The sequence below is a fragment of the Taurulus bubalis genome, assembly GCF_910589615.1.
Source record: "Taurulus bubalis genome assembly, chromosome: 19".
In the NCBI taxonomy this organism is placed as follows: Eukaryota; Metazoa; Chordata; class Actinopteri; order Perciformes; family Cottidae; genus Taurulus; species Taurulus bubalis.
In genome coordinates, this window is record NC_136607.1 from 19,507,127 (window position 1) to 19,524,137 (window position 17,011).

The following is a 17,011-nucleotide window of genomic DNA, read 5'->3' on the forward strand; positions in this document are numbered from 1 at the left end:
CCGTCCACACTGAACTGGAATTTAATGAACAATTGTTTGGATAATATCACATCAAAATCAGGCCATGGAATGAATATCATTGCGATCAACTGTATTTCCGATTGCAGATTCTTCGGTAGCACTTTATAATAAATGAGTAAACACTTAATTCATCATTTATAATTATTATTCCAACATGAACACTCATTAGTAACTCATTAATATGCAATTCATAAACAGTTATAAATGTTTTATTATTGATTAAGAAACTTGACTATTATGCGTTTCATGATTGGGTTTTCATACTTTATAAATGATGGATTCCCCATTTTTTAATTACGTATTAAGACATATAGATGATTAATAAGATCATTTAGTTAGTAAATGATAAAAAAAGATGTAAATGTCCTTTATTCATGCATTTATGTATACATATAATGATTTAGATATGCACTTTATGAATATGTTTTAATACTGCAATTCATGATTAATTCAGGTAGTTATTACTCGTTAGTTAAATGTTAGTTAAGTATGTTCTGTGACCTCATCTAAAATCATCTTATTAATCACCTATAAGTCCTCACTACTTTAATAGCTTATTAATCAAGAATAAAACATTTACAACTGTTTATGAATTGCATACTAATGAGTTACTAATGAGTGTTCATGTTGGAATAATGCTTTATAAATGATAAATTAAGTGTTTATTCATGCTTTACTAATACTAAATAGTGTGTAGTTATTATAAAGTGCTACCGATACTTCTTACATTAACATTAGCTTGATTTTAAGAGTTCTGTGTTTTCATCTGTATAAACGTTCTGTTACATATTAGAAGTGGTTGTGTTCGATGTTATTGTTGCCTGTCCACGGTGAGCTACCATGACATAGTGGAGGTGAGCCTGATCGGCCTTATCTATCATTGCTTTTTCCTAAAACCACAATAAAGGGAAACTTGACATCTGGCTGAACCTCGAACAGATGCTTGTTTTAAAGGAGACGAAAAAATGTGTTTATGAATTCATATTATGAGAGGTTTTTTTTTCCAGTTCTGCAGCAGCAGCTGTGACAGCAGTCACTAAATCTGTCCCATGTATGGCCTGGTTTACAAGGGAGGAATAATATTCTCCTAAAGTGACAAAGTTCAATGGGATAAATTAGGCATTGAAAGCTCTGGAGTCATACATACAGATCAACACATTATACACACATCATTCAAAAAAGGAAAGATGGACGAGGAGCCACCCCGCTGCCTTCTGGCTGCAGTGAAGCCAGCAATAGAAGATACAACTTTTATAAAAATGAAGTACACTCAAACAGCATGTATACATGTACTGATAGTATTTTATTTACACAGAAAGCAGATGTTTGGAATCAGGTTCTGACATTTCATTTTTTTCTTCACTTTAGCTACAAGGTTGCACCGAGCCATTAAACACAAGTACGTACGCATGAGAGTGGGTTGATGTTCAATGAAGGATATATTCATAAAAATCAAATTCATTTTAGGATAAATGTGATGAACTAAGATAGATGCCACACACACAGGAAGATAACTCGTGTTTTTGCCTGAACAGCTGTTTGTTTATTTCATGTAAGAAGGGACACATATAATAATTATAATGAGCACTTGGCTCCAGTTTTAGCCAATCATCTGCAGACCCGTTGTGTTGTTATATTGCGTTTCCATTGGTTATACCCAATGGTGACATGAAGCTGCTTAGTGTGGCTGTGTGTACAGTAGCTTCTCTGGGAGAGGAGCCCAACTTTTTAGTTTCTGTAAACCACGATCACATTTCTGTCTGTGGTGGAACATGAAGCGGAAACTGGATATGAGAAGCTGCTTCTACCACATGTTCCCCTTTCAGTTGCAGTGCAATATAAGGGACACAGTTTTATTTGTCTCTGGATTAAGTGGCATGCAAATGTGCTTCATAGCTAAATCATTATGTATCAAGGTCCAACAATAGTGTGCATTAGAGCCTCTTCACTGAGTCACGCTTCATTCACAGCGTCTCTCATCCGTCTCTTCTTTCATTAGGTCCATTAGCTATTTGTTAGGATTCTTGAATATTTACTAAAGATTTGTTCCCACTACACTCCATGCCGTATAATGTCTGTAGCTTGTTAAGAACGTGCATTACCGCATCATTAATATGTCATAACATTAGACAGGGGCTTTCATTCCGCTATGAATGAATGAATGAATACATACTTTATTAATCCCTAAGGGGACATTTGGTGTCGAGTAGCAGCAATTTACAGACAGAAAATAAGATATCAAAACAGCAGGGATGAAAGATATATACAATAATAAGACTAATAAAATTAAAATAATTAAATTAAACTTAAACAGTAGAAGTGCAAAAGTATGTATGTATGTGTATATTAAGTGTGTGAGGTGTGAATAACAAACAATAACAAACAATAGGAGAGTGCAAACATGCAAGTTATGTATGTAATATGTGAAGTGAGAGGCTTTCATCGTGCACTCTATCTATCACTATGATGCAGGTGGGGACTCACCGGGTTTCACGTGGAACGGTCCTGCCGGTCCTCATCCGCTCAGTGTACACATGCAACGAGGCAGCTTATAGGCTCCACACAGCAAATTAAATGAAAAGAAAAGTCTGTGTTTATTCTGAACTCTTCACTCACTGTCAGATAGTAGTTCTTTTACAAACAAGTGTGATTAGATGTGAGTAGAACTCATCAATCCGTGAAGATAAGACAGCTGCCCCGGAGCACTGGATTACAGCCCGTGTGAGTCAGCCTGTGGTGGAAAACAGCAGCGAGTAACTCTACCCACTACCCAGCGACCACTTTGTTCAGGCTGCGCTGCCAGCCGAGGATGAGTCATGTGGTATCGATGCTCGTGTGCCTTCAGCCGGAGCTCTGTGCACAGCCACTGGACTGAGAGCCTCACATGAATCAGTCACAGCGTGAGCGCAGCTCTACTTGAAGCCCCTCCACCTCCACCTCGCATCCACATGTGTGCGTCGCTAAACCAGGAATCGTGTCTGCGTCGAACGTCATGATTTACACCCAATGCCAATAGTTTTTTTTGTCGGTGCCAGACAGAAAGAGTAAGTGTGAAGGTCGTCTGGCTCTCGTGGAGGAGGAGGAGGAGGAGGAGGAGGAGGAGGAGGAAGAGGCGGGTCTTCATCTATTTGCTGAACCTCAAATATATCCTGGAACGGGTGAAAGTAACAACAAATCATACTTACTCTTCTTACTTTGACTAATTCATGTTGCTTTTGTGTGTGTGTGTGTGTGTGTGTGTGTGTCATTTTTTTTTTTTAATAATAAAAATACAATTCTGCTTTTACTTCGATCGGCTACCTTTACACTTTAAATATTACACTTTGCTATATTTCAAGTGGAAGCAAAAGTCACGATGCACTGAGTGAGAATGGAATAAACCAAAGTGATGGTGGAGTCAATGTGATTATTATTCTGTAGACTAAACCTCTGCGCTGTCTCCTTCCATTATGCTTTTGTTCTATAATCTTCTATAATGTATGTGTCTTAATAGTGCTTGTCTCTGTTATGTATTATTTCCATTCATTCTGATTGACTCTATAAAGAGACACAGATGACTGTTGTGTTTTTATATTGATTATAAGTTGAGCGCCCAGGCTGCAACATGCCGTCTATGTATAAATGGAATTTATCGCTGGTTTTGGATGTTCGGCCTCACGTTGCTGATGTTGCTCAACTTGTGTTGCAGACATGTTGATGTTTATTAGGCTTGGGATTTATTGGCCCTGCATGTGATCATAACACGATGGAGCCGATGTTCTCTCACGATTTAATTCAGCTCCATGTGGCGGTGTCATGCCGAGCAACGCAGCAGTGCACCGGCAACCAGAGTGACGGCCAGCAAGTAGAAGAGCAGGTTAATAAACTACATGAAAAAATAATAAAAATCTGCTTTGCAAATGTTGTATGTGGAAGAAAATGTATTGGATATGTTGAGCCTTGTTTAGCCTTGAGGGTGAACAGTGTGTGGTGTTGTGTTTCATGCTGAATGTAAACAGAAGCATGTTTGCCCATCCCTACCTGTGGAGTAATATATATACATATACATATATATATATACACATATATACATGTGTTGTTTTTGTATTCAGTCAATAAACAGTATATATGAAATAACCAAATGGTTTTCTACACGCTTGTGTGATTTAAATACTTGAAAATTACAAAGTCAAGGTATTTTCTCATTTGATTAAGAACTTTAATGCAAGAATAATTATATATTCTGAAAACTTTAGTCCATATGTGCGCGCTGTTAAAGATTACATAATCGTGTATCCTGTTTTATCGATGCGTTTGTCGCGATACGGTTCCATTGAAAGATGCACATTTAAGAAGTGTTTTGTTTCCTAACTCTTCCTCTAACTTGGCCAAAGTTTATTTGCCGTAACCACAACCTTATTTTCTTTTTCTTGTGTATATATATATATATATACACAGGACCCAGGATACTTTGTTGATTGTGTTGTGATTCCTAAGAGTCCCTCTCCACTGTGTCACACGGGGAAAGCAATCATCTGACAGTGACATATAATTTTAATCATGACTGTAGAATGTGAGCGGACTGGACCTTTTTTCCTGAAGGAGCGGCTTTCCAGAAGAACTGAGGGCGACAACGCACGCAAGTCCACTTCTGGCGCCGAGTAGCTGTCGCTGTAGTTGAGATGCAGCCCCACGTCTCGGGAGGAAAAGCGGCGCTCCGGCGTGGAACCCGAGGGGTCCGCGTGGGGCGGATTGATTGCTTTTAACGCACCTCATCCCGCTTCACCCTCTCCGCAGTGTTAGGACAAGTCAAGGCGTTCCTCGTGTCCAACAGACTTCACGGATGAAATGTACTGACAGACTTTAGTTTGAGATGTTTCAAACTTTCTCCGCTTGATGTAAAGCTGTTCATAACAACGGCTCCTTTCTGAGCACATTGGAGGAATTATGACGTGTGGCTTTGCAGCCTTCAGCTTTCAGTGATATGCTTCATCTCCACATCATAAAGAAGGATATCTTTTGCTTTCTCTGCTTTTATATTAAACAATCCGTTATGCATACAAACGGGGAGTTTGAAAATTATGTTATTATTCTAGCTTCTTTTTCAACCTGCTAAATATAAATAAATAAGCAGGTCTTGACGAATGCCGAATGTCTTCTACAATAGACCTTTTTACGCAGGAGAGGAGCTGGATCATGCTTCACTTTAAAGGGCAGATCTGCGTACTCTTGAGAAGAGAAGTCATCTTCCAACCTTTGAAAAGAGTATAACAGTGTGATGTCTTCTGCTTGTTGGAAAGCTTTATAAATTCATCTCAAATAGAGCTTAAGGCCCTGTGTCCACACAGCGGCCGCCGGTCGCCGGGTAGCGCTTCATCCCTGCATTTCAAAGGCGAAGCGCTCCAAGCTTTTTCCAAAAGTGTTTCTATTAAAATAATATCTTGACAACATATCGCCACTCTCCCCACCGTCGTATGGGAGACCAGCATCGCTCATTTGCTTTGTAATTACTGTTTAGGCGACTATCTGTTTGTGATTCATAGTTTTTAGGATGCCTGCTTCATATTTTCTAGAGATTATATTCGATAGATTCTATACAGACAGTAGTAAATCCAGGAGAAGCTCGTTTTGGCCGTGTCTGCGACGTCGCCAGCTTCAGAGTTTGTCAACTTGAAGCGCTCTGAGCGGCTCCGCAAAAAAAGGGCGGAGAGCTCAGAAAAAAAGATGCTCTACTCATTGGGAACGTTTGAAAAAAAAGCTCCAAAAAAGTCCCAAAGGCGACTCTTTTTAAGAGAGGCTGTGGTTGTGTGTGAGTTGATGAAACACATGGGTGTTTACCTTGCAGGCAGAGTCTCATGACAACATGCTGCAGAGTTGCATCATGGTAAATGTAGGCGGTGTCGTTCTTCTGCAACTTCAGTCTGCAGAATACAGCATGTTTACATGTCAGTGAGGAGGGAACACACTCTTTTCATCCTTAATCAACCTGTTGAAATATCTTCTCAAATCATGTAACATTTGTTTTCATAATTTTACTGCAACAATCTGCCCAATTGCTTCTTTTTTCAAGAGATTTATATTTCATTTGGAGAGATAAATAAATACAAAATCTTGTTTTTTATCAAGGTGGTTGAATTATGTAGATTTTTGTTTTTATCGCTGATTAAAAGCACTTTTAAATAACTGTGTTTCTATGTTTGTCAGCTGGTTTCATTCAAGTTGTTTATCTGCTCACTTGCCTGTGTCCTCGTCTCCTCTTCTGTTGCCTGCTTGTGTCTTTGTTGATATCTCCTCAAGGTTGTCGGCTTATTCGCCCCCTTCTTTGCTTTCTGCTTTTTGTAAATTATAATTATTTTCCAAAGTCATTTTGTTATCATTACTTGTATTTGTATTATTGCCATTTTTCTTCTCTATCATTGCCTATTAATTCAAAAGAATGAAAGAATGAAAACAAATACAATTTGGTTCTCAAAAGTAAAATAACTAAATGCTGCTACTGACATGCCATCGTACAACCCCATGATGTAAAATGACAAATACATTGAACATTGCAACTTTTAAATGCTTTTTGCAGATTAATCTGCAAAAAGTATAAACAAATTAGTCAAAATGACCTCTGAGATACATGTACCGTAAAAGTCGGGTTCCAAGCCGCTCCTACCTCCGGTCAGTGTCCCCGCTGTAGCAAGCTAGTAGCAGCGCTAGCTAGCTGCTAGCTCCCCGCTGCTGCTGCTACTGCCCGCGTCCCCTCTGCCCAAGCCGGGTGTCGAGCCGGGGCTGGTCCCGCTACTAGCTAGCGGAGCGCTAGCTGGCTACAGCGTGGACAGGGACACTGACCAAAGGTAGTAGCGGCTTGTAACCCGACTTTCACTGTATATAACACTAAAGGGAGTACTTTTACTTACTAAAACCTTAATAAAGTACTTTTTGCTGATAGTATTTTTTCACTTTTACGTCAGGAATATTTTGAATGGGTGTTAACTTTTTTTTTACACTGTTGTACAGCTACTTTTATGTAATTTAAGGATTGATTGCATGTCTGCTTTGTGTACCTTTCTGCTTTCTGAGGACCAGAAGAGGCGAGAGAAGAGGAGAAAGAAAGAAAGAAGTACTGAGCCAGTGAGTGTTTCCTTCACTGACAGGTGTCATGTCATTCCCTTGCAGTTCTTCCCCTCTGCAGGGTTATGGGTCACGGGCTGCGGCTCAATCACAAAGCATCAGCTGTATATCTCCCGTTGCTCATCGTTTCTGTGCTCATCACCATCCATCCATCCTGATTACACCTCTAATGGTTCCTCTTCACAGCAGCCACCAACTGTAATGGAATCATGCTTCAATGAACAGCCGGGTCTCTCCACTTCTCCCCTTTTCTCTCATTCTGACTTTTTCTATCTTACACACTCACACAAACACACAATCTCACTTTCATTCCAATATTCATTTACAGAAAGCGGTTTGCACATTAAATACAATGCATTCAACACCATTGAGACACATTGAGGCACAAAAAAAGAAGAAAGCATTACTGTCAAATGTTGAGTTGAGCGTATTTACTTTGCGTGCCTCAGACAGATGAGGGAAGACAGCAAACACGGCAGAAGCTCTTCAAATAGATCCAGTTTGTGAAACACTCCATTTCATAGGTAAGAATAGCTCGTCCTCTCGCTCACATTTAGCGTTATTCTTTTATTTCAACCTCGGGGAAGATCACCCGTCCAGCAGCCAACACCGCCGGCCTTATCAGTGACAGAGGAGATGAATAAGGGATCAAAAGAGTCTTTTTTCTCACTGTCAGGTTATATTTACTCCGGGTCCCGGTGGCTCAGCGCAATGCCACACACACACACACACACACACCAACTACACATGACAGGCTTTTATTTTTTTTATTCCTGGGACCTGGGGTGATGCCGTCGTTATTAAACCCGTTCAAGGGCAACACCAGGAACACACCTATGGGGATAAGGGTAAACATTCCCCTGATGAAGCCTAAAACGTGTTTTTTTTTTTACAATAATTGTATTTGTATTGGGGTTTAGAGTTGAGGTTTGATTTTCAGGTTTTTGTAGAAGTTTGCAAAGTCTGTTTCGCACCCTCTGAGTATATATTTTACAGCACACTAAAGCCAAAATGTGCAAACATGAAATGATATAATTGACAGACGAGTATCAATAAGCTGGTGTTGCCTCATGCGAGACCAATTATCATCTTGCAGCACAAATGGACAGCTTGTGTGGCGGTGCGGTTCATCCATGGATTCACTGCTGTGGTTCCAACAGATCCCTGCTCCACTGCTGCAAAGAGGAAACGCTAGATAGCAGCAGCGGGGAAGCCGATCTAATGACCCGCGTCTCCTCCTTCTGAAGGATACACAGATACCTCCTCGCGTTGTTTGGTAAAAATCCATACCTTCACTGCAGCATCGCCACCCGTCCCACTCCTAAACATCAGATGAAGTACCCTCCGCCGTTAAAACAGGATCGAGGTTGATAACTAATCCCTTACAAAACAGGCAATTTAGTCGAGCCAAGCTAAAGCGGGACAGGAATCCCGGCGTGTTTGAGTGTTTACCCAGCCCCCGTTGCAATGAACTGAAACCTTGGCTCTGGTGTTGAGGACTGGCAATAACCCACCACTTAATGAGGGAAACCTACTGCTGCTCCTGCCAGGCAATAATCTTCTCTTGGCATAACCAAATCAAGCACAGAAATGTTCTTATCAGTCGGGAGCAGCAGACATCCTCCCCCCCAACACCCAACGGACACCCGACTTAATTGATTTTCTCCGTCCCAAGGCAGCTCATTCCGTGCGTCAGACTATTTTATTTACTGGACTGCTTGTTTGGTTGCGAGATTTTTAAATTTTTTGTGCCCGTTTCATTTGATGGTGTGATTCAGGCCTTGATGGTGGCTGTGCAAAAATAGCCTTAACGTGGGTGTTTTCTTTTTTTGTGTGGTAATATTCACAAACTGGTCCCTCAACTTTTCTTCAAGCATGTTTTAATTAAACTGGCGGGTCGATTGCATGCAAAGTAACCCTCGCATATCCAACGGCTGATCAATGGAATCATAATGACGTCTTCTTTCCTGCATATTCTACACTGTATATCTACACGAAACTATTTGGAATAATGCAAGCAGATTTTGAAATGAGTTACAAACTATATTTCTACAAGGCTCGATCAGAACGATCACTAAAACATGGGTCACATTCAAGGGTTGTATAGACTTATCCATGTGAATATATTGATATATATCTTCAGAAAAGAGGGTTAAAGAACTCAGCTTACGGATGTGTTTGACTGTCAAGTGTTTAATTGAGATGCAGACACTCTGACTGGAAATTATTAGATCTCACAGGAAAAAAGCTAGTCCTTTTTGTTTTGTTTTTCTTGATTGCCAATTCCACTTTTGCTCATTCCTGGTGCCAGCATTCATCTCATGTTTAGTCATCTTGTTCTTTTTCTTAAAATATTATATTTTCCGTTGGAGGAGGCAGCTTGGTAAGAGGAAATGATACCTGGTATGTTAATCAGCTTCTAATTGTGTTGACAGAATCATTTTCACTGCTGCACTTGTGAAAAACCTCAACAGAGTGACAAAGGATGGAAATTCAGTATTTATACAAATGAGTTTGGAATATTGAGACAGACCTGTCGTTAAATCTGATCAGGGACAAGCATCCTCACACACATGTCACATGAATCAATTAAAACATGATTTCCACTGACAGTGGTTAGTCAATCTGTAGCAAATGATAATTCCCCGTGTCACAAGAATGCTTTAATATCTGAGGATTGTTTTGTTAAAGACATGTTTTTCAGGTGGCCTATAATTTAGGTTCTGGATCCTCCAAAGCCCAAAGCCTAGAAAGAGCAAGCCGTCAGCATGTTGTCGTTGCTTGTGGTCTCATTCATAACCAGAGTGTCTGCAGGAAACAGAGTCTGCAAAGAGGCGTTCGCTACTTCCCAACTTCCCACGCAAAATCTGTAATCTATAAAAAAAACTAACCTAAAAAAAGCTGTGACCCCGGCGTACGCACGTTATGGCCACCGGGGGAATCACTGATGCAGATGGCGAGGCGGTACACTGCAGCCAGCTTGTAGAAATTAAAGGTGAGGGGAATCATTACACCTGGAATGATTTAGTTGCACTTTGCATCACACTTTGCTTTACATCCGATTTAACACAATCATCCAAACCATCAGCGCTATTTGCCAAGATGTAAACCAACTAAAATCTTTCAACCGACACTTTGGAGCAATATAACAACAACAGCATTAATGCATTGCAGAATATAGCTTCAATAATATTCAGTACTGTGCATATATCACCAAGTAGGATGTGTGTAGCATCGCTGCAGTGACCACAACTGTATTAATTCATTCATGTTTTTTGGGAAAGGGACAGATGCGGCGACAGTCACACCCGCTGCTCTCTCCGCTCTCATGCACGGTCACTGCATGTAAGGATTATGTAAATTGGCAACGTCTTGGAAATAAAGCCGGAGAGAGCTCTCGCACAATCGTTACGCTCCACATCCTCGTGATGAGTCCTAATCATAAATGCAGGCCAAGGTCGCCAGAACAACATTTAAATAAATAACTAAATCATGTTCCGCTATCAAACTTCCCGCGGTGGTGAGTGTACCGTTGATTGTGGCGACCATTTTGGAAGCAATCAGTGGGATTGCTGTAAACATATATATATGGGAGTGAGACTGATGATGTGCAATGCTGCATGATGGATGCACTGAGAATAAAGTGAATAGAAGAATGAAGAGGGAGCGAGTATTTAAGGACCACCTCTCCTACAAGCGCCTCCATTTCTGCTTGATTTGGAATTTATAAAAGGAAATTGCACAGGAGCAGATTGTCGCAGGGTTTTATAAATTTGAATATTTGTTGGTGCATGTACGTTTTACCGTTTCTACGTTTATGCACAGATAAAACGTGGATCCGCCGCTCTTCTGGCCTGAGGACAGTCACCCAGAGGCAATGGAGCTTTCTAGCATTACAATAAGGACGTCTCAAATCCTGTTATTATAATTAATGCAATTACTGTAATCTTACCAAATTAGCAATGTTTAAATGATATGAACTGCCTTCAAGGCTTGAGTGCAAGCTGATCTCTTATTTGGTCTCTTTCTATCTGATCTGTTGTGGCTCTTTATGAGATAATTCACTATCAGCAGGTTTTTATACGTATTTGGTGATCACTCACCTTTTCTCACACAACACATTTTCAAAATGTTCCAATCTCTGCAGAGTAGAATCTGGATAAATGCCGTGGCGGGCCGTGTATTTTTTACCTTTGCCTTCAGTGCCGTCTGAGTCGCGCTCAGATTATATTTGTTCGCTTGTAGTGATGTTATTTAAAAGGGACCATGTACAGTTCAAGCATAGATGTCACCATGTGATGCACTGTACCAGATTATAGCTTCAGCTCATTTGCATCTGTATAATAATCGTCACTTGACATCGTAGTTCCTCTCAGCTGCAGAGCTTCACAGCGTCTCCAGCTCTTCGTTTTCTCTTCGTCCGCCCGATGAGTCATAACCAGGTGAGGAGGGAAAATCACCGCCCCCGTGTGCTGCTGGTCCAACCCGTAGAAAATAAACGTTCCCTTGTAAACTGTGCGTTTCCCTGTGGACACAGAGGTTCATGCTGCATGTAACGAGCAGCAAGCGGCCTTACACGTCCTCCTCTGACGCCTAGAGCGCCGTATTTTGGAACGCTGGCCACTTCCTGAGTGTCGGTATTCGATTAGTTGGGAGCGGGAACGTGTTGGCTGGTCCAACACCAGGCTCAGCTCAGGTTGGTTTTGCGAATGGGTTATATGCTGAGTGCCACCTGCAAAAAAAAACTCCTTGAAACCAACTTTAATTGCCTCCTTGTGAACTTGCAGACCAGCTAAACCGCCTAGAATAAAAAAAGTTAGCTCATCAACTACTTAAAGGATTACTTTGCCAGTTTTCACCCGTCTTTGTCCAGTTGCAGTCTGGGTGCATCGTGCAAATTGAACAATGTCGGGCTTCCCTCTGGGTCTCCGGCGCCCGGAGCTCCCCGTCACAGAGCATCGTGCATCTGCACGTGCTCACACTCATATACACTCAAACCATTCATTCCCGTGTGGCTCATGCATGTTCAAGTCTAAGTCACAATGGAAATATGTATGTTCAAATGTATAACTCGCTGCTTTTTCGGCTTCTCTGCGCAGAAGGGAAGGGCTGACTGATCAAGCAAAATACATTCACATGGAAATTGTGGTTTTCATCTGTCATCTGATCTCCTTGTGGCTTCTGTCTGTAACTCAAGGGGTTCCGTTCTGCTTTAATTTGCTCGCGTGGAAAGAAACAAAATCATTTGAAAGTTAAAAAGCAAAGTAGAGATGATACGAGTCATTGTGTCCTCATTCTGTCCCTCTGGAAAAAGCATTTAATGAAGGGACAGGCCGTTTGTAACGTTACCTGTGATAAAATGATAAAATGATAAAATGGTAAAATGAGCGCTGGCAAACGACAGTTTATGAGCGCCCCCCTCCTTGCTCTTGATACTTGAAATGCATCTTTTATCTTCCCTCAGCTTCGTAATCACCTCTATATTTAGAACGGATGCTTAATTCTTTTGTTCATGCTCTTTTGCATATTGTGTTCCAATCTCCCATTACTTTGTTTAGTTGTTGAATACATGTTTTCACTCATCAGCAAGTATAATACATCTTTATTTGTTTGTTTTTTTTGCTTTAATTTAATTAACAGCAATCACACCCGTACTGCATTCATCTCATTTCACTCCTGTCAACAGCCTCTCAAACATATTTTTTCCCTGCTTCCCTCGTGGTACAAATGCACATTGTGATATGAATGTGCAGCTTATTAAAGCTGCTTTGGATAAACACATATCTTGCGTCATGGACACTCACTTCCTTCACAGCTTTGTTGCTGTTACTCAGATTGCAGTTGCTCCGTGTTAGCCCCACATACGTCCAGCAGCACAACACTAACACCTGACTACCTGAGAGATCCTGGTTTCTGCAGCTTTGGCACTGTGTGCATGAACAGCTGGTGAGCAGCTCTGCAGCCCTGCAGGGAACAGTCCTGTCCCCTTTCATGTTTGCTCTGCCCACTGCAGACCTGGAGTCATGTCTTCTGCAGAATGCCTCGGATGACTCTGCAAATGTGTCAAACTAAGCAGGAGTCTGAGCACAGGGACCCGGCTGGACTACTCGGCTTAGTGATGTGATGCGATCCGAATACAGCTCACTGTGCAGAAGACAAAGAACATGGTGGACGGAGGCTCGGATGCTCCCGTCTTCAATCTCCAAGACGGAGCCGTGTTCTTCAAATGTGGCTTAACTAATTCTTGCTGATGTGTTGTTATCGGGAGAGAACAAAGATCCACTTTGTTCTCATCCAGCTAATTTGGTTAAAAGCAACTTTAGGATTGGTTTGCTAATCCTGGATAAAGTTATCTTGCACCGTATGTTCTGGATAAATCTCAAATTAGTTGTTTTTCAGCGTATAACCTTTTATTTTGTTTTATATATATATACTCATGTGTAGAATATAGATAACTCTTGAATGTGGATTTTAAACTGGATTGCATCCTCATTTCGACATGGTTGGAGAGGACTGGATGGTGCAACACAGCTAACAAGCTACGATAGCTTCCTCCACCTCAGACTCTCTGTTCCCTCGAAGGTCAGCTCTGTCAAGACGGCTTGCTAATTGGTCCATGGCGTAACTTCACCATTGGAATTAATTCATTTTCTTTTAAATGCAGCCTTCAGAGAGACTGTGGAGGCAGTGTAGAGGGCAAGGTGTCAGTTTACCAACCCGATCTATTCCTGCCTGTCTGCCCTGTCTTTCTAATTGTGGCATGAGCTTACACTTCAAAAGCATGATGGTGTGAAGAAGAAGAATATCATGAAACAGGTGCACTACATTAACGGCATTACATGGAAACAGTGTCACACGATACTGGCTTAAAAAAAGAAAGAGGTGTTCTTTTTATTTTGTACACAGCAATGTGGTGTTTATTGGTTTAGGCATTGCAACAAGAATCCTCAATTGCAGGCTATTAAAGGGGCATGACAATGCATTAACCCAAACCGAGGAGTTAATTGGATGACTGCCAAGAGCTGGCACAAAGCCAGTGTGGAATGTTTCTATCTTCACTGTGCCTTTGACTGTTTATTCCTCAGGAGACTACATTGGATGTGAGGGATACGTTCTTTTCTTTGTAAGTAGATGGGCCTCATTAAAAAAATAGTTCTCTTTTATATTATTTTTTTGCTTGTCGTATTTTTGTTTTTCTAATTCCATTATATATTATGCTCTAAACAATCACAAGCCACAGTCCTTTCTTTCATCATCAGGTTTCTTTTGAAGAACCAAATGTGGTAAAAACATTGAAATAACTGAATATAGCGATAGATTCAATGTTCTTTTGATCACAAGCCTATGGTTATAGTTATGTGTTTCTATGTATTTAGAGTGTAATTATTGAGTACACTTATATAATTCTACTAATAGTATTGTTTACTTGCAGAATGCTATTTGTTAAGGATACACAATACAACGTTTGAAAAAAAAAAAAAAATACACAAAGTGCAGATAAGAGGTTTTGCACCTACGCCATTGATATACTACTTAATAATACATCAACATTTATTCATTGAGTTAAATTCTAGTAACTAATACTGTCAAATAGTGAAGCTACAAGTACAACATATCCCTTTGAAATGAAGTGGGCTGTAAGTATAAAGTTACAGAACATGTATTTACTCAAGTAAAGAACAAGTACCTCAAAGTTAAAGTACAGTGCTTGAGTAGCCTAAACGTACTTAGTTACATTCGAGCACACCATTGTTTCAAAGAACACAGAGTTCTTCAGAGATCTAGCCTCTTAATTTCTCTCTCAAAGTGCCCCAGTTTGAGCACTTCAATTTAAAATGTACAACATGATCGACCGGGGGAGCAATCCGCCCTCTGTAAGTCTCTCAAGATCCTGCTGGAAACAATCATCTATGTGCTCGGTCTTTGTTGTTTGTCATGAATTTAATGAATGCCCATGGCGGAAAGGTCACTTTTTGATTAATACATTTCCAATTTTTGGGAGAAACAATCGCTCCATATTGTGAAAGTCGTTGCTGACTGACTGATGGAAGGGTTTAGCTCCAAACAAATATTAACAGCATCCGGTCTTTTCAGCCCAGTATCAATTATTCAAAGAGTTTAAATATTCCTTGTCGGCGTTGTATATTGTTAGATTGAGAGGTATTGAGGGAAGCCGATGCTTTCCGGAGAAAACGTTCGGGTGTCTCCCCAACTCAATTTACGTTATATGTACACTGATTGATTTTATGTCTTCTTCTTCTTTTTTACTTGACACAAAGATGAAAGAGTTGACGTCTCTTTTCATCCGGGCCCACTCAACCACACATCCCTCTTCTATCCAGTCACCCTCTTACCTCGCTCTACAGGCATGTATTCAGTGGGTTGACATCGGTCCTGCCTCTCCGCCACCGGCTCCAATAAGCGGGCATTATTTCAAGCTGCAGGACTGTGATATTGTGGATATTATATATAATTTGCATTCACCTCTTTGGTTCCCTCGCTTCAGTTTCACCTGAAAGTGCATAGGCACCCGGGCTGAGTGGAGGAGTAGAATTTCATCTCCAGTCTCGCACACATCGCTGCACATCCCCACAGAAGAGACTCTCTCTCTCTCCCACTCACACGCCCAGCTGATCTTCTGCAGAGCTCCGGGGTCACACATTGCAGAATTCAGCGAAATTATCACAAACTTTCAAATGCAGAATACATGCACGAGACCCAAATTATGTACAAATTACATTCCTCCTCTGCAGTTTGAAGGCAGATTATAACACAGCAGAAGGCAGGCCACCACATATCATTACGAGAGCAGCGTTTCCACACAGAATACTGTGTGTGTGTGTGTGTGTGTGTGTGTGTGTGTGTGTGAAGGATGTGATGACAGCGCTGTCACTGGCTGGTGGAGCCGCAGCTTCCGAATAACGGCGCGCCTTGTTTGCAGTGCAAGACGAGGTGTCCTCCCACCTGTTTACCAAGATGTAAATCACCTTCAAGCTGCAATCGCATGTGTGAAATGTGACTATAAGAGGGAAGAAGGAACCTGCTTTACAAGACGTTTTCCACTTAAAGTCTTCATCAGGGATGTCCCAGTGGGGGGTAAGGAGTCTTAATGGAATTATAAAACATTACAAGAGCAGAATTCTGGGATTACCGCCTGCCTACTTAATGCCCAATCCCCCAAAAAGGTACAGATTGGAGTTTTAAGAGTTCAGCTCTACTTAAAACACATGAAAGACGTTCCTTGAGAGGGCAACAGGATCCCAGACGTGTGTCTTTTTGGTGGGTAATCTTTTTTTGATGCGCTACAGGAAGAGAAACAGAGGAAGCAAGTGAAAAAAGGGTGAGAGGGCAGAGGAAGATGAGGTTGCAGGTAATCAGAGAACAGAGAAGGTTGATTTCTTCTGCCCTTTTTATGATGCCTCCTCCTCCCGCTGCTCTCATAGCGCCGAAAAGAAAGGGTTCATTGGTGGGTGGAGCGCTGTGTACTTGCAGAGGAGCCCCGGGAGCATCGCCCCAGGGAGGCCCGCGGATAATTACAAACCATTCAGCAAACACGGCTCGGCGGCTCGCGGAGAGACATCCTGACGCTGAGCCAGGAGACCAACAGAACTGTAACGAGGCAGACGAGACACAACACAACGCTACCTGATAGGGAAACATGGATCGAAGTGGCAAAGGGAACACCTGACTCACCGGAGAGAGGGAGACGACAACAGCAGAGCTCAGGCTGCGATCCATCCGAGAAATGCGGTTAGCTAAGAACATAATCGTACTCGGTAGCTTGGAGACGGTAATAAAGACAGTAAAATACAAATAAAAAAAGAGGCTATGCGCTGGTCATAAAGCGTTTGAAACACCCACCATATTTCCAAGCTCATCATCATTACAATCA